Raw genomic sequence first — 18,293 nt, 5'->3', positions numbered from 1 at the left:
TCTATGTAATTAATCCTTGTATTAAATTCCTCCTGTTTTAAATATTTAGAATGGTTTCTTTTTTGTTGGTTGGATCCTGACAGAGACAAATATCAACCACCATAATTGATGAGTACTGTTTTAGTTCTGGCTGCTGAAACAACTACTGTACAATGGGTTGGCTTAACAATAGGAATTTATTGGTTCATGGTTTCACAGGCTAGAAGGCTTGCCTCCTCCCAGGGTCGGTATCTTCTGGCTGGCTGGCAATCTTTGGGGTTCTTTGGCTTTTCCATCACCTGGCAATGCACATGGTGGCGTCTTCTCCTTTCTCTTCCACATTCTCTTGACTTCCAGTGTATTGTTCTCCCTGTGACTTTCTCTTACTGGATCCAGTTTTCTTTGCTTATAAGGACTTCAGCGATATTGGGTTAAGGCCCACACTCTTTCCATTTGGGCACACCTTAACTGATAACATCTTCAAAGGTCCCATTTACAAGTGGGTACACACCACAGGGCAGGTGTTGGGATCTGAACCTGCCTTTTGTGGGGGGACATGATTCAATCCCCAATAAGTACTGATGACTTTGGACACTGTAGTGAAAAGGATTCTAAAGCAACTCTCAGACTCTGAAAGCAAAGAGGACCATGGCTGATTTCCATCCCTTCCACAGGCTGGGGAATGGGGGACTCTGGTCTAGACCAACTGCTCATTTTACAGTTGGCAAATGGAGGTCCAGAATACAAATGACTTCCCCAAGGGCACACAGCAAGTTATCTACTTCCTAGCCTCATTGCTTGCCTTCCAAGTCCTAATGACAAGACCTGACAATTTATTGGTTAGAATTGTAAAGATTGGTCATTGTAGCTCTGAAACTGTTGTAGTTATATAACCATTTTACTCCCTTGCCCCTATTCCTATTTAGCCCTTCGAAGTTTGCAGAGCCCTGTTATATGTTAGATCTCATTTGATCCTCATGCTTGTTCTTCCAATGAAGGGAGCGTGTTATTCTATTTTCCAGTGGAGGAAACAAGGGCTCGGGAGAAAGAAAAGATTCACCAAGCTCTCACAGGTAATTAGTAGCAGACCTAGGCCTTATCTGCAGTTCTCCTGACTCAAGTCCCGGATACTTTTCACTGCTCATTGCTGCATCTCAGTGGTTAGTTGATGGCTTGGAGTTGATTATCTGCTGGAGGTTAACTCAGCCAGAAATGGGCTGGCAGGGGGAGTCAGAATGTCAGTGCCTCTGGAATGGATAGAAAGCCTTCCTCTGAGCCTGGATGGAAAAGTGTTCTCTTCAGAATATGCTACTGTGGTTCTCTTGTGTTTCTGAAATGTGGAATGAGAGCAACGAGAACCCACTTGGTGGCATAAGAGATGGAGAGGATTTTGGCTGCTGTGGGGTCTGTGAATCAGATTGTGTTGTCCCATGGTGAGCTGAGGATGGCATCGAGGATGTCTGAAGAACGGATGTCCCCTGAGGCTAGGACTTCTCTCTGGTACATCTGACCCAAGTAAAACTGCCCGGTACACAGAGGTAGCGGGTGGTAGCTGACCAAGTTGGTTTTATATGGGCATTTTCTTCCTCAGAACCCTTCTCTGCTCTCTGCCTTTTCCAGCTGTGTTTTGAGCAGTTTCTTTGTGCTAGGCCTAGGGGAGGATGCTGGGATGGTGTGTACATTGGTCAGGGCCTTTTTGGCTGTGAGAGATGGGAGCTAATTAAAACTACCTTGAGCGACAAGAAAGTACTTATGGATCATGGAAGAAAGCACACTAAGAGCCAGAGGGAAGCTAGCCCTCTGGAAGACTGGGCCCAGGGAGTCAAATCCCTCTCTCTTTTAGCTCCATTGTCTCAGGCTGCAGTCCCAGAGGCCTGGAAGCAGAGTCAGAGGTAGCCCATTCTGATAGCCTCACTGTCTCCCGACTAGAGAGTAAAGAGAGCTTTCCACACCAGCTCCATGGGAAAAAACTCCCAGGGAAGAGCTCTGATTGGCTGGCATGGTGTTGACTGATTGTTCCTGGCAGAACCACAAGGTTGGAATGGAGCAGGAGTCATTCTGCAAAAGAAAGGGGGTCTGTTTGGAACAGACAAATAGTAAATGTCTCCTACACTGAGGCAATAATACTCTGTTCCTGCTATTGTGTGTGTATGTGTGCAAGTGTGTGTATTTTGTGGTAAACATAAGTCCATAAATAGTCATGATATAGTAAAAATTAAAAAGAAAGTCATGCCATACTAGATGCTCTTATCCCTCAATGGGCTATTACAATAGCTTCCCAATTGATTCTTGTCCCCCAGGCTTCCCTTCCTGGTGCCAGGTCTATCCCCCCATAACCATCAGGATAAAACACAGCAAAAATGAGATCATGCTCCATATAAGGCAAGTTTAACAAGTACTGCTGTCTACACAATAAAGGACAAATATCTTACTTTGGATACTAAGACCTCTCTTAATCAGCCCCAAATTCCTCTACAACCTCAGTTCCTCACGTATCTTGACCCTGGGCTCTAGCCACACTGACCTCACCATTTCCCAAGCAAGCAGTGCCCCCCTCATGCCTCCACGCTCTGGTGCACACATTTCCTTTTCTGTCATTTGCCACCCCCCCCCCCCACCACTTTAGCCAACTCTGCACCCAGGAAACTCCTATTGATTCTTCAAGATCTAATGTGAATGTACCCTCTGCAAGTCATCCTCTTGTGCTTTCCACGCACTCAAGAACATGCTTCTATTATGTACTTCCTACATTGCATTGTAATAATCCTTTTATATACCTAGTTTCTGTGGATCTAATTCATCTTTGTCCTTTTGGGCACATGGTAGGTATTCAAAGAATTCTTTGACTAGACATTATTGAATGAAGAGTGGGACAAACAATTTTTCTTGGGACTCAGAGGCGATAGATGAAAACTGCTTGGGAGAGTTATAGGTGTAGTGGTGACAGGTTTAGTTTGCCCAGGATATCTCTCTTCTTTTCTAGCAGACACAAATGCCCAGGATTCAGGAATAGACATGGACCTTCAGCCATATTAATCAAAATCCCTCCCTCTGAGCTTTCCTGAGGCTGTTTTAAACCTTCAGATGGAGGGAAGAGGCCCTTTCTCGTCTGTTATCACAAGCTGTAAGGGTAGGAACCTGGGGCGCCCCCAGCCTTGTCTCCCACCATGTGGAAGGGCTTGTCTGAGAAAATGGGAAAGACACACTAAAAGAGGCTCAAAGAAGCGCAAGTGCCTGGTTCAAGTGGTCCCCGAGGTCACCTCTGCCCCTGCCCCTTCCATGCTTTGTGAAGTGAGCCAGGAAGCCCGGTGCCTGCCTCTTCTACAAGCTGGCTGTGTTGCTCCTCTGTCCTTTGGGACCAGGTTGGAGCTCCCTAAACACTAAGGCTTCGGGGAAGAGGAAGCCTTTGAGCTGGTCCTTGCCTGCAGGGCTGGGTTGCAGTGAGGCAGGAGGGGAGGGCATTCCTGGTGGAAGAAACTTTGGGAAAGGAGTCAGGAGCTCAGCACTGGGTCACAGCAATGGAACAGCTGGCAGGGGCGTTTCCTGGCCAATGGCGTCGGTTCCTAGGAGTGCTGGGGGGAGCTGATGCCACAGCGAGTCCGTCCTTAGCGTGGAAGAGCCAGACCAGCCCCTCCCTTCTCCTCCACACCTCCCCGCTCCTCTCTCCCATCCGTGCCTTTGTAGCCTCTGGGGACTCTATTTCTTCTTTCCTTTCTTTTCACAGGAAAAATATTTAACATTATAAAATATTTCCAAGCAGAAATATCCAGATACCTAGAATGAGCAAATGCTAACATTATTCCACTGTAATGACTTTTTTTTCCCCAAAGGAAAGAAAACATTATGCACACAGTTTAATTCCCATCCCTACCCTCAGAATCAATAGTCCACTTCCTTTTCTCCCTTCTCAGAAGTAACCTCTTGTTCCAACTCCTGAAGGGCACGAGTTGGTGTAGCCACAGGGCCAAAGAACACCCTGGGCGGAAAATCAGACATAAGTTTTATTAGGACGTGCGGACAGGAGAGACTTCTTTGATGGTGGCTGGTCAAAAAACGAAAGAAGTTAGCACTCTGCAAAGAGATGAGAAAATGAGGGGTGATATATAAGGGTTTTTATTTTATTTAATTTTTTAATTTTTAAAGAAGCTTAAGATTACGTAAATGTGACATAAAAAGCATAGGGGATTCCCATATGCTCCACCCCTCCCCCTCCCCCACTTTCCCACATTAACAACATCTTTCATTAGTGTGGTACATTTGTTACAATTGATGAACACATTTTTTTTTTAAATTATTTATTTATTTTTTTAAATTACATTATGAAAAATATGAGGTCCCATTCAACCCCACCGCCCCCGCCCCCCACTCCCCCCACAGCAACACTCTCTCCCATCATCATGACACATCCATTGCACCTGATAAGTTCATCTCTGAGCATCACTGCACCCCATAGTCAATGGTCCACATCATAGCCCAGACTCTCTCACGTTCCATCCAGTGGGCCCTGGGGGGATCTATAATGTCCCGTAATTGTCCGTGAAGCACTATCCAGGACAACTCCACCTCCCGAAAACGCCTCCACATCTCATCTCTTCCTCCCGTTCCCCACACCCAGCAGCCACCATGGCTACCGTTCCCACACCCATTCCACATTTTCTCTGTGGACATTGGATTGGTTGTGTCCATTGCACATCTATGTCAAGTGAGGGCTTAGATTCCATATGGGTACTGGATGCACTCCTCCCGCTTCCAGTTGTAGACACTCTAGGCTCCATGTTGTGGTGGTTGACCTTCTTCAACTCCATGTTAGCTGAGTGGAGTAAGTCCAATAAATCAAAGTGTAGGAGCTGAAGTCTGTTGAGGCTCTGGGCCTGGGTGTCATATTATCAGTCCAGAGATTCAAATCCCCTACATATATCTTAAACCCAGCACCGACTACAATTCCAATAAAGTAGCATGCAAGTCTTTTGAAAAGAGATCCCCTCTGAGTCCAATTCCATCACGCAGAAACACCAGCTCCAAAGAAGGGCTATCTGTCATGGCAGTGAACCCCTTCTGCCATGACCATAGAACCCGTGGGTCTCTTTATCCCTCAAAAGAACCAATACCTGGGGTTGTATCTACCTTATCTGTCTCTTAGACTCTGTTCAGTTGTACATAGGGGTATTCCTTCTGACAACCTCCAGACTCTTTTTTAGAGACTCACAGCCTTATAATCTCATTTCTCCTTTCCATTTCCCCCTTACATTAGGTCAAACAGCTTCCCGAAGTCATGTCATTATATGTAGACAGGTATATTCTGCTGTTCCGCATTGAATCTTTAATTCAAGGTCATTTTCTAGTTGCTTCTTCAGCTGGTATGTGGTAGTGATCCCTCGGTGCCAGGGAGGCTCATCCCTGGGTGTCATGTCCCACGCTGGGGGGGATGAACACATATTGAAGCATGGCTACTAACCATGGACTATAATGTATAATTTACACTCCATCCCTGCACAATTTTATAGGCTATGACAAAATGTATAATGGCCTATATCTGTCATTGCAATATGCAGGACAATTCTAATGTCCTGAAAATGCATGTTACACCTATTCTCCCCTCTTCCTCCCTTCAGAATCTCTGGTGGTCACTGCCTTTATATCAATGCTAAAAACTCTTCCATTGCTAGAATAATAAGTCTACTTTAGTCCACTATTCATTCCCCAATTTTAAGGGTTTTGGAATGTTGATGATCACTCTGTTTCTAATTGAGAGGGGGCTTAGATCCCATGGGGCAGATGGACGAGACTATCTTGCTTGCCGTTGCAGACTCTCTCTGTTCCTTGGGATGGGCATTCTCCATCATCATCTCCTTATTAGTTGTCCTGGGTGAGTCCAATGAACTGGAAAGTAGATATTGCAACTCTGCTAAGATTCAGGGCTCAACTGGCAAATGAACGGACCAAAGATTTAAATCTCTGGGACATATATTTAACAATATAGTGTTAACTATAGGTTCAAATAAAAGGGCAGAAGAGCCATGTGTAGGGAAACTATAAAGGAGTCTAACTCTGTAACACTGGGGAGCATAAACTCCAAAGTAAGGCCACAGATAGGGTATTGAATTCCTGAGATGTCTGCCCTGCTTATAGTGTCTGGATTTCTCTAAAGCCCTCAGGAGCCCTGCTGTTCGAGGCACTGTTTACTGTGGCAGTCAATGAGATCCTGCGGAGATGTGCATAAGCATAACCTCTGGAATGATCTCCCGACTCACTTTGAAGTCTCTTAGCCATAAAAACTCTTTTGTATTTAATATTTCCCCCTTTTGGTCAAGGTCTGTTTCTGGATGGATCACTAGTTGGTACTTGGTAATAATCCCTCGGTGCCAGGGAGGCTTATCTGGAGTCATGTCCCATGCTGAGGGGGAAGGCAGTATTTATATGCTGAGTTTGGCTTAGAGTGAGGCCACATTTGAGCAACATGGAGACTTTCAGGAGGTAAATCTTAGGCAATATATAAGGCTAGGGTAAGTTTTAATTTCACAGGTAAAGGGTCATAAGTACAGTCATCAATATCAAAGGTCTGGCATAATGGTCTGTCTTCCTTCCTTCACTAGGCATGACCCTTTACTCAGGGGATTCTTGCAATTCTATTAGAGAATGTAGTAGGACTCCCCAGGATGGAATTCAATATTCTTTGCTATTGTGTGGGTTTCCCCCCACCACGACAGTGCCCCATGAACACTTGAACACATTCATATGCCTTAGAGACATGCCCCAGGTGCACCCTTCCCCACACATCCCCCAGTGCTGACACGCTGCACCAGGGATCCTTCCCTACCAATTGTGACCCTTCTGTGATCCAAAACCTCTTCAAAAATGGAGCCAACAAAACAACCAAATAATATTAATAAGAAAATAAAGTAATAACAATAGTTAAAAAAATATCAAATAAAATACACAAAAATAAAAAATTGAAATAATATAAAAATTTTTTAGACACCGTGTCCTGCATCACTGTGAGATCTGTTGCCTCATATGTACAGCAACAATTTCTTCCATATATTCCCCCAGTGTCTTATTTTTTTCATTTTATCTTCAAAGAAGTTTTTGGTTACAGGAAAGTCACAGAAAATGTAGGGAATTCCCAAATATCCATGCCTTCCCCCTTTTTCACTCTATTATTAACATTTTACATGTGGATGGTATATTTGTTACAATTGGTGTACAAATATTGAAGCATTGCCACTATACTTTACATTATGGTTTACATTGTGCACTGTATACTTTTAGAGGTTTTGACAAAATTTAAAATGGTCTGTATCTATTATAGCAAGATCATGCAAGATATAGCAAGATAACTCTAATATCCTATGTTCCATCTATTCTATTCTTCCCTCCCCCTCCCCTTGGACCTATGGTAACCACTAAGTGCTGTGAGCAGCTCACAATAGGTCTGCACGAAGGGAAGGGAACATATAACTTAAAGAAATAAAGGACAGAGAGAGAGACAAGAGAGGAGATAAAGATGGGACCAGGGGACTCACAGCTTCTGGAACTGAGAGCCTCCACCCTAATTTCCACATTGTATTTATTTGGAAACCAGCGAGCAGCTGTTTGCTATCAGAACAGGAACAATTACAATAACAGGAAGCAACTTGCAACATTTACAATAAGGTAACATCTACAATAACAGGAAGCAATTGTAACATCATCTACAATAACAGGAAGCAACTTGCAACATCTACAATATGGTAACATCTACAATAACAGGAAGCAATTGTAACTCATCTACAATAAAGGGAAGCAACAAATAGATGAGCCATTTTCCCACAACATATCCCCCTTTTTGTTTTTATAAAGCAAAAAAGGCAGATTAGGTGGTTTCTTACAGCCTCATACCCTGAAGGGCTAGTTGTGTGCTTATTTAAGTAACAAAAATGTCAAATCAGAGAACAGCATTTTATACATAATCCATAACTACAGCAGATTATACAGACTTCCAACTAGCAGATGATTTATTTCTCATGGGCTTAAGATTTCCTACCAGCAAGGCTATATAGGCCAGTACTCAATAAAAAATGACCTCCTTTTCCCCAGTTTATATAGTGCTTTTAGCATCTTCATGGACCTAGGGCCACATCCAATTCACAGGCTAAGTCAATATCCACCTTCTCTCTCTTACTATTTTTTAAAGCAGCCTGCTGGAGGTCCTCCTACTCCCATGAAGGACCTTTCCTAATTAACACATCTTAGTGAGGAATAAAAGACTTTTAGTATTCCAACAATATTACAAATTCTATTAGCATAAGAAAACATTGTACTTTATCAATTACAGCAGAAAATATAGTTTTTTCTTACCCAACCAAACAATATTTAATAATGTAATAGAGTAGCAGGGACCTTACAGCTTGTCCCAATTGTTTGTCTATTCCAAGCCCTTAAAATACCACTGTCTCTGATGTTTCTTAGTAGGGTCACTGCCACAGGTTTCTTCTATACAGCCAGATTCATTGCCATCAGGCCAGGGCAGAAAGCCTTGAGGAAGAACTGCAAAAGTCCATTGCTGACCTTTTCACACAGTTTTTATATTTGGTATTCACTCATGTTTGTTTTCTTTTTACAAAACACATCAACTCACTGCATGCTACCACAATACTATTACAACTTGCTATATGCATACTAGTCTCTCGCATATCTCCATTTTCTGACTTTATAAAACCATTTTATTTTAAGACAAAATATACCTTATTAAATTTCAGTTAGCATTCCCACAAACTTATTACCTTTTTCAATATTTGCTTAACTTTTATATCTTTCATTTTATCCTTCCTTTCTCTCTTTTTTCCTTTTTTTCTTTCTCCCTTTTTCTTTTTTCCTTCCTTTTTCTCTTTTTCTTTCTGGGCACTCACCCTTTTCTGGGCATTTGCCCTTCTTTGGGCACCCACCCTTCTCTGGGCACTTGCCCTTCTTTGGGTACCTGCCCTTCTCTTTTTCTTTTTAAAACATACTGAAACAACACACACACTGACGTGGAATGGACAAACACAAAAATCCAAATCTACTAACCTAGAATTTCTTCACTGATTTTAATTTGACTTTTTATATGCTCTTGAGCTTCCCTGTCTTCTGCCTTTTCTGTTTCTTTCCTCTAACATTCTTTTTGTTAACTCTTCTTCTAGGTTTCTTTTATAATCTAACATTTCTTTTCCAGTTTTCCTCCTCTCAATTTTCTTATTAATTTCTTTCTGTCTCCAAATCATACTTGCTTTATGATGTCATGCTTAAACAAGTTCTGTAGTTTAGATACTTTGATGTAAGGTCATTCTAGATTTTGGAATGAGACGCAGCCATACAGCTTCCAGCATCTGTCTCTCCATTTGCATGACCAGAGGTTCTGGGTTCCACAGGAACTTTGTCGTCTCTTGGTGTTCATGCCATGCCTCCATCCGTCGAGCTGGCTCCCACACAGCACATTCTCCATCTCCTGGGGGAAATGGACCTGGGGCCACATCCAATCCACAGGCTAAGTCAATATCCACCTTCTCTCTCTTACTATTATTTAAAGCAGCCTGCTGGAGGTCCTCCTACTCCCATGAAGGACCTTTCCTAATTAACACAGCTTAGTGAGGAATAAAAGATTTTTAGTATTCCAACAATATTACAAATTCTATTAGCATGAGAAAACATTGTACTTTATCAATTCATAGCAGAAAATATAGTTTTGTCTTACCCAACCAAACAACATTTAATAATGTGATAGAGTAGCAGGGACCTTACAGCAAACCCTTGAGGACTTTGAAGGCTTTTCAAATGACTTGGGGCTCTGCACCATGACACCAACTTTAGTTTCACTCAAGGCGATCCTTCTTCTCTTCAGGTTCCTGTTTGGGTGCCAGTTGCTGAGTTTCCCTTCATGCCCCACATTGGGCACCAGTTGCTGTGATCAGCTCACAGTAGGTCTGCATGAAGGGAAAGCGGCATATAACTTAAAGAAATAAAGGACAGAGAGAGAAAGAGAGATAAGAGAGGAGATAAAGATGAGATCAGAGGACTCACAGCTTCTAGAACTGAGAGCCTCAACCCTAGTTTCTACATTGCATTTATTTGGAAACTAATGAGCAGCTGTTTGCTATCAGAACTGCAACATTTATAATAACAGGAAGCAACTGCAACATTTATGATAGTAGGAAGCGGGAAGCGGACTTGGCTCAATGGATAGGGCATCCCCTACCACATGGGAGGGCCGAGGTTCAAAACCCGGGCCTCCTTGACCTGTGTGGAGCTGGCCCATGCACAGTGCTGATGCATGCAAGGAGTGCCATGCCACGCAGGGGTGCCCCCATGTAGGGGAGCTCCACGTGCAAGGAGTGCATCCCGTAAGAAAGTGCAGGCTGCCCAAGAATGGCACCACATACACAGAGAGCTGACACAACAAGATGATGCAACAAAAAGAAACACAGATTCCCGTGCTGCTGACAACAACAGAAGCGGACAAAAAGAACACGCAGCAAATGGACACAGAGAGCAGACAACTGGGGCATGGGGGGGGCGGCGGAGAGAAATAAATAAAAAATAAATCTTAAAAAAAAATAGGTAAGCCAGTTTCCCACAACAACTAAGTTTCAATTTTTGAAGAATAAGATTCATAGTTACTTGCATTAATATTGAGGGCTTGACATACTGGTCCATTTTCTTTTCTTTTTTTTTTTAAGATTTATTTTACTTATCTCTCCCCCTCCCCCCACCCTGTTGTTTGTGATTACTGTCTGCTCTCTGTGCCCTCTGAGTCTGCTTGTCTTCTCTTTAGGAGGCACTGGGAACCTTCCCATGTGGAAGAGAAGTGCTTGATCAGCTGAGCCACCTCGGCTCCCTGGTTTGCTGTGTCTCTCATTGTCTCTCCTCTTTGTGTCTCTTTTGTTCCATCATCCTGCTGTGCCAGTTCATCCCCTCCAGGAGATGCTGGAACTAAACCTGGGACGTCCCATGTGGTAGGCAGAAGCCCAATCACCTGAACCACATCTGCCTCCCTTGTCTGTTTTCTTTTATTAGGTACTATTTTCTAGAGGGATTCCTGTCCCTCTAATTGAGAACATAGCAGGACTCCCCAGGATGAGAGTTTAATATCTTCTTGTTTACTGTGTTGGTCTCAGCTCACCGAGTAGCCCACTAAGACAAGATGAACACTTTCATAGTCCACGGAAGCATGCCCCAGGCGTGCCCTACCCCGTATATCCCCCCACCCAATGCTGTACCAGTAATCCTCCCCTGCCCTATTTGCCGAAAGAAAATCCCCCATATTGTAGCTTAAACCACAGATCTGCAAATCCCCAGAGTTCACCTGTTCCTTCCTCCAACTCTCCCCCTAGTTTCACGGATAGTCTGACCCAAAGCCTCCACCCCGCTCACCCTCACAGACCAGCACTGCCAAAGAGAAGCACATCACTGCACAGCTCTCATGCTATGAGGGGTTTTAGCACAAGGTCGTTCCTGCCAGGGCCACGTGACGTGTACACATGGGGAATGGTGATGTTGTTAGTGATTTTGTGGGAGGGATGTTTACCAAAGACATTTACTGCTTTGGGAAGATTATAGTTTACAATAACATCTATACATTCTCTCCCCTCTGGGGAGGGTTGTTAACCTTTAACTCATGTCTAGGTCGCACAGGTGGCTACGTGCTGAGGACTTAGGGGGCCTGGTTCCCCACGATCCATGCAGCAGCCTCCTTTGAGTACAAGCAGAGCATCCACATTCCACAGCAGCAGTGTAAAAGACAGAATAATAGGAGTAATATATACACAGCATTGAACACTAATGAGGGCACACGTCCCGCCTTGTGACTCAGTAAGAATATCTAAAGTCATCCTAATTTGTAAAACTACCTTTTGTAGTTGGGCTGCTTCTTTATTTACTAAGGAAATTGCTACTTTGAAGCCATTAAGGGCTTGAGGAGTGTGATTGTCTAAAGCCGTTATGTGTTTTTCAGTGACAACTGTAGCACCACCTGACACAAAAAATGGTCAATGAGTAGAATCACCAAGGGGCACTCTTTACTCTCCATGTAGCCTTGATCATAAAATTCCACAACTCAGGGGGTAACTACCCCACTTCATGGATTCCCTCTTGTCATTCCATGCAGACAGAAACGATGAGATCTAGGGTGACAGTCATTAACCATCCTAAACCATTATATATTGCATATCCTAATAAAGGCCTGGGTTTATTCACCTGTTCCCTTAGGAGGGAAAAAATGTAATTCCGAGTCTCATTGAAAGATGGCAGCTGAATCTCAGTCCTAATGAGAAGGTCTTGCTCCAGACTTGTCAATGGGTTGAGGTCTGCCATGCCAGCAAGGTATTCCGTGACATCCAATTTGCAGGAGTTATGGTCCAAGGAAGGCCAGTAGCACTCAGGGATGATAACTCTGAGCAAACCCAATGCTGGGCTCAATTGTGGGCAGGGATAACTGCCGAAACCCCCTGGAGAAGGGTAATGGCTAGGGCACTATGGTCGAAAAGAAAGGTGTTAATGGGAAACCATAAAGGGCAGATCACGTTGGTCTAACAGTATATAAGCAGCATTTCCATTAGTAGATAACAAAATAGTCTGGGACTTTCAAACTGGACCTGTGACCAGGGTCTCTGGCAGGGTTTATTCTGACCAGCTGTCTTTCCTGTTTCCTATACTAACCTGCCTCAACTTCCCCCTTAGGAAGTCCACACCCTTATTCTTCAGGGGGAGCCAAAGGGCAATGGTCATTCTTCTTTGGCTGCTTTCTGCTGGTTACGGGGAGAAGACTCTGCCTGATGCGGTGTGAAACTCTCTGGCTCTTCTATTGAGTTTGAGGAAAGATGGGTCTGGCACCATGATTGGAACTGGATGAAATCCTGGATGAAATACCTTGTTCTGGAAGGTATTGACTCTGGAAGAAGTAAACTTATGTTAGAATTTTGAAGATACGTGGTCCTACTGTAGTAGTTAGGTATTGTCTATGACTAGATATTAGCTTATGTTTTATAAACTGGCCTGTTTGCACATTAGATTGTATTGGATTCAGAGGTTTTGCTTTAGTTGATTAAATAATGATTAAGGCTTTGATTGGGTCATGTCAGGACATTGAGTCCCTGCCCCCTTGGAAGGTGGAGACTCACATAGAAAATTACATGGTAGAGCAGAGGAGTTAGTTGGAGTTTTGATGTTGGAGTTTTGATCCTCAAGCCTGAGAAGGAAACATAGAGAAGCAGGTACATGAGGAAGGAGAGAAGGCTCAACTGGACACAGCAGAGGCCCTGGGAAGAAAGATAAGCCATTTGCCTGATACTCTACAGATGGTCTTGTGGAGAGAGCAGAGGCACTGAGTTGGGAGAGAAATGGGCCCCGGAAAGACAGGAACCCAGGAAGCCTGAACCCTTACGGGTGTCAGCAGCCATCTTGCTCCAACATGTGGCAACAGACTTTGTGAGGGAAGTAATTTATGCTTTATGGCCTGATAACTGTGGGCTTCTACCACAAATAAATACTCTTTATAAAAGCCAACAGATTTCTGGTATTTTGCATCAGCACCTGTTTGGCTGACTAATACACCCACTAAAAGGATAAAGAAAATGGTGGTAAGCAGCCCCAAAAAGGGGGCGAGGCATGACATACCGCACAACGGGAATGAGGAAGGCAGGTGCCTCCAGAGCCTATATTCTCCCAAAGCTGATGGGCTTGACCTGGTAAGTTTCAAATGTAGTCTAGGAAACTACCACTCCCAGTTCCCACAGCAGTGGTTATGCCGAGGACAGCTAGGGGAGGTCTAAGGAGAGACACAGCCCTAGACATAAACTCACAAAGACAATATAGGCAACAACAAGATAAGCATGTGGCAAGGAAAATAAAGACAATACTTAAGAGAACCATTCTTTTATCTTGTAGACACATTCATTAATTAGGAAATGAAATGAGTTTAGAAAGACTTAATGTGTTCAATATTCTGCATATGATCTAGACTAGAAGAGATATTATATTCATCAGGTGTACAGGCACCGTACTTAATACTAATCAGTGCACGAATTCCTCTCTGAGCTGCAGTTAACAGAGCTAAGCTCTGGCTTTGCAATGCCATACATGTTGTCGCTCTGTGGGAGCAGGCCATAATCCCAACTGTGTCTGTTTAGGTTCTACTCACATTATTCTGGTAATTATTGCTCTGGTATGTTCTTCAGACAGCCAGCATGCTGCAGCAATGTTGGCTCTTGGAGGGAAGCCCCAGTGTTTCACCAGCCTGGTGTGTAGCACCCATTAGCACCCAAAATAGAGCCAGCCTGGAGGCAAAGACCATGGTAAATCTGGCCACATTGAGCCACCACCGGCTGCTGCAGGAGTCTGAGATGGCAACATATTTCCCATCTGCTTCTGGAGCCACGCCCAGAGATGTGGCCGATCCTTTTATTATGTAGGGGTAGTAGTGACCAACCAAGCCAATAAATGGACAGGCACCGTGTACGAGTTCGAAAGCATAAGGGAGTTTGACAATACTGAAGTCTATTTCTTCATTTTTATATACTTCTAAGCACTTCCAATGCAATCTATAACATATTAAATGAACTTAAATTTTAGTACTTTACTTTTTACTTGTATATCTTTACCATGATTACATTAATTAACAGGTATTTTACTTTAGCAGTATAGGAAAAACTACTTTCTCCATTATTTTATGAAAAGCTAATGGGAAGCGGATGTGGCTGAAGGGATTGTGCTCCCGTCTACCATATGTGAGGCCCTGGGTTCGATTCCCACGGCCTCCTGGGGAAGACAAGCTGACCTGCCCTGCAGAGAGCTGGTGGCCCACACCACAGAGCTGGTGCAGCAAGATGACGCAACAACGGGAGACAAGCAGTCACAGAAGAATGTGCAGCGAGTGGACACAGAAAGCAGACAGTGAGTGCTGCGAAGGGGGGCAAGAAAGAAAGAAATAAAATAAACCTTTAAAAACAACAAAAAAAACCACCTAAGATTCCCAATGGAATCAAGATTATCTTCCTCCTACCACCACTTTAATATGCAGATTGAGGGGGCCTCTGACAGGTTTCCCTGTTATGAAGTTACTTTTTGTTATTAATATCAATTTAAGTTTCTATTTAATAATGACTTCCTGGAATTAGCCATTTAAACACTTCAGTTTAGATAACACTTTCACAAACTTCCTATAACCAACCATAACCCCTAGACTATACTTACTTCATCTCAAGACAAATTTCGCCTTTATAAAACACATTCCCTTGCTTAATGCGACCTTCTAGAGTACCTTCTATGATTTTTTATATGCATTCCAGCCTTATAGTTCTACCCTGATTTTATGAAAACCAGCCATCTTATCTTAGGACAAAGCACATTCCCTTAAACAAACTTATCATATTTTAGTCAGCATTGACTATCAATTGATTTCCACCAAGCTTTTACTGCTCTCTATATCAATTTAATTTTCATATCCCTCATTCTGTTCTGTGAAGAAAAAAAACACTATTCATTTCAATTTAGGCAAAACCAATTTCTTAAAAAGAAGTTTGTAACAACATCATTAGCCAAAACCTTACAATTTTCGTCTTAAAGATTTAACACATATAATGCCAATTTATTTTTATTAGCATCCTATAAACCTAGGGAGATTACACCCAAGCTAAATAAAATTGAAACCATTATAGTTTATGTGAGAGATGTTCTTTTTTCTTCCTCCAAAGAAGGCTAAAACCTCTTTTATCTTTAAGAAAATTCCAAAGTTGTGAATAACCTTAAAAGCATATTGACTGCCAAGTTCTGGAATATATAATTGTTTAATCTGTTTTAATCATAATTTAGAAAAATCTTTCCATAGCTTTCAAGGACGTTTTCTTTACTTATTAAAATTTGGCCATTGGGTTATTGTCATCTCAAAAGCTGTTAAAATTTAATTGGGGAATTACAGGACAGACTATTCAAAACAAGCTTTATTCTGTAATATCCTTTCTGTCCCAATTGTTTTAATTTCCAGGTCCAGTAGACAGAATTCCAGGCTAAACTCCCATCTCCCCTATCTTTCCACACTCAGCCCATCCCCTCAGCTTCCTAAACCAGTTTTACTGGAATGCAGTCAAGGTTAGGAGAAGATCCTGGGGGCATGGGAGCCTATGGAAAGATTTATGGGAGAATTCAGGATAAACTTTTTAGTTTCTTTCCTTCAAATAGCTTCTTTATTCAGATTTTATGTGATTTTTTAAATCCTGTTTTGCTTCTCCAGTTTGGGCTTCAGGAGTCCTCACTTACCTGTATAAGCACTCATTTAATTTTCAGCAATTTGAAGAGCTCTTTTAAGAATTTTCACTTGTTAATTTAATATTACCATCCTGAGGTATGAAAATACGTACTGAACAAACTGACAAACACAAAAAAGAGTTAAGACACATCAGTGGAAACATAAAGCTCACTAACGTGACTCACAGTTCTCACTCTTTGGTATGACTGTCTCCAAGCTTGCCATCATTTTACATGTCTGATTTTTACTGCTTTTAAGATCGCCTCTGGAATCAGTGCTGCCTGTAACATGCAAGCGCATTCTTGGAAACACTTTTATTAGTAACCAGCAACCACACGTGAGCACTGTAAGTGCAGTTAAGCACTAACTTAGCAGTTTAGACAGACATTTAACACTTAGATATTCTGTTATACTCCTCAGGAGTACACTTAGACAGACTCCAAGTTCAGGAGTAAGCTATTGATTCAAAACTGAATAAAACTTGATAAAGATTCTAATGATAAAATGTGAATAAAACTTAAAACATTGTCAAAATAACATCCCATTAAACTCTTCCACAGTATACACAAGTATCATGAGCTTTCAGTTTTGTAATATATTTGTTTGTGGGTATGTGGAGTAAAAAGGCTTTTTGCTGTTTACAAGTTTACCTTTGAGTTGCAAAGATTAGTTCCTCTTCCCCATGTTTCTAGAATTTCCTGTATTCCCCCATTCTATCTTGGCTGCCACCACCGGACAGACAGAACGTGCAAGGACCTTCTTTTTCTTGCATATGTAGTGGAAACCTTGTAAAATATGTTTTTAATTGCAAGCTTACAAAATCTGCAAGCATTTTTTCTTTCTTTTTTTAAGATTTGCCCAGTTCAAAATTAGTAAACTTTAACAGCACCAATTTTGTTAATGTGGCCATCCAGATCTAATTAGAATTAACATGGAAACAGAACAGAGAGCTTTAATGTGACTTAAGCTTTTCTGCTTCTCCAGTAGTTAAAGTAACTGTTATCTCTGCTAGCCCACAGGGCGCCGCAGGTGGCAAGGGGTTCACAGTTGCTGCTAGAATGTTTTCCCTATCTTAGTTAACTGCTACTCCCATCATTGTGGGCTATGGGTGAGAGGCTCTTTGTCTCTTCAGAGATTATCTAAACTATCTGTGATTTGTGGGTGTGGGATGATAAGAGGCTGCAGTCCTGCCCTTGGTGACCACGGCAAGGACTCCAGTCCCAGGAAACAGTTTAACAATGCAAGGTCTATAAACTTTAAGTATTCAGGGGAAATGCAAACAAAATATGCTAAAAGCTTATCTAGATAATGCCTGAAGTCCAAGCTAAAAGCTTACCTAAGATGTAGAAGATATATATGCTAATTCAAGCCTATTGAGAATGAAACAAAAGGACCTTTTAACCTTTCCTCTCTGTATAAAAGAAACTCGGAAGTCTTGTTCCCGCGCTTGGGATTGAAAGAGAAAACTCCCCGTCAATAAACCATTTTTCCTTCTCAAAATCATTCCTGAGTCCTGGCCTCTCTATGCGCAAATAGTTGAACCTCTCTCAAATTCTACAACACCATCAGCATTTTTGGGGTGTCCCTGGATCCACAATAGTCAAGCAAGTGGACAACCCTGTATTCTCTCGGCGGTCCCCACTCGTCCAGGAGGGCAGCCGCTCCTCCCCACACAGATGTTACAAGCCAACCTGGGATTTCCCCCGCGGATTCTCCTTCCCCTGAGATCATGTCCGCTACTGCCGGTGGACTGTTGGAAACTGAGGCACAGTGATCTCACAAGGGAGACGTGCTGTTTCCATGGCTACGCTTGCAACCTAAGGAATGCGGTAATTAAGAGTTCCCGGCAAACAGGATGAAGCTGTTAAAGGCTGAAAGAAAAGATGAGCACATACCTTTTGTACTAAATAGAACACTTAGACTTTGTACCTTGAGATAAGATTTTTTTGAATTCCTTAGACTATGAGTAATGCTGATAGTTGACTGCCTGTTGCTGCTTGTTCTCCTGTAGACTGGGGTATGTAGAGAGCCCCTTGTGAACAATAAATTTGTCTAATGAGTC

At 42.6% G+C, this 18,293-nt stretch overlaps 1 long non-coding RNA gene across 1 annotated transcript; it reads right to left on the bottom strand.

The window, feature by feature from the left end:
- Window positions 1–9,652: 9,652 nt before the first annotated feature.
- LOC131280765 (uncharacterized) lies at window positions 9,653–17,980 on the bottom strand. The gene is made up of 4 exons (XR_009188459.1): window positions 17,923–17,980; window positions 16,417–16,512; window positions 12,187–12,880; window positions 9,653–9,917 (listed from the first exon to the last, which is right to left on the bottom strand). It is a non-coding gene; the product is annotated as an uncharacterized lncRNA (long non-coding RNA).
- Window positions 17,981–18,293: the final 313 nt, after the last annotated feature.

This window comes from Dasypus novemcinctus, chromosome 12, assembly GCF_030445035.2.
Source record: "Dasypus novemcinctus isolate mDasNov1 chromosome 12, mDasNov1.1.hap2, whole genome shotgun sequence".
Taxonomy (NCBI): Eukaryota; Metazoa; Chordata; class Mammalia; order Cingulata; family Dasypodidae; genus Dasypus; species Dasypus novemcinctus.
This window is presented reverse-complemented; position numbering and strand designations above follow the sequence as displayed.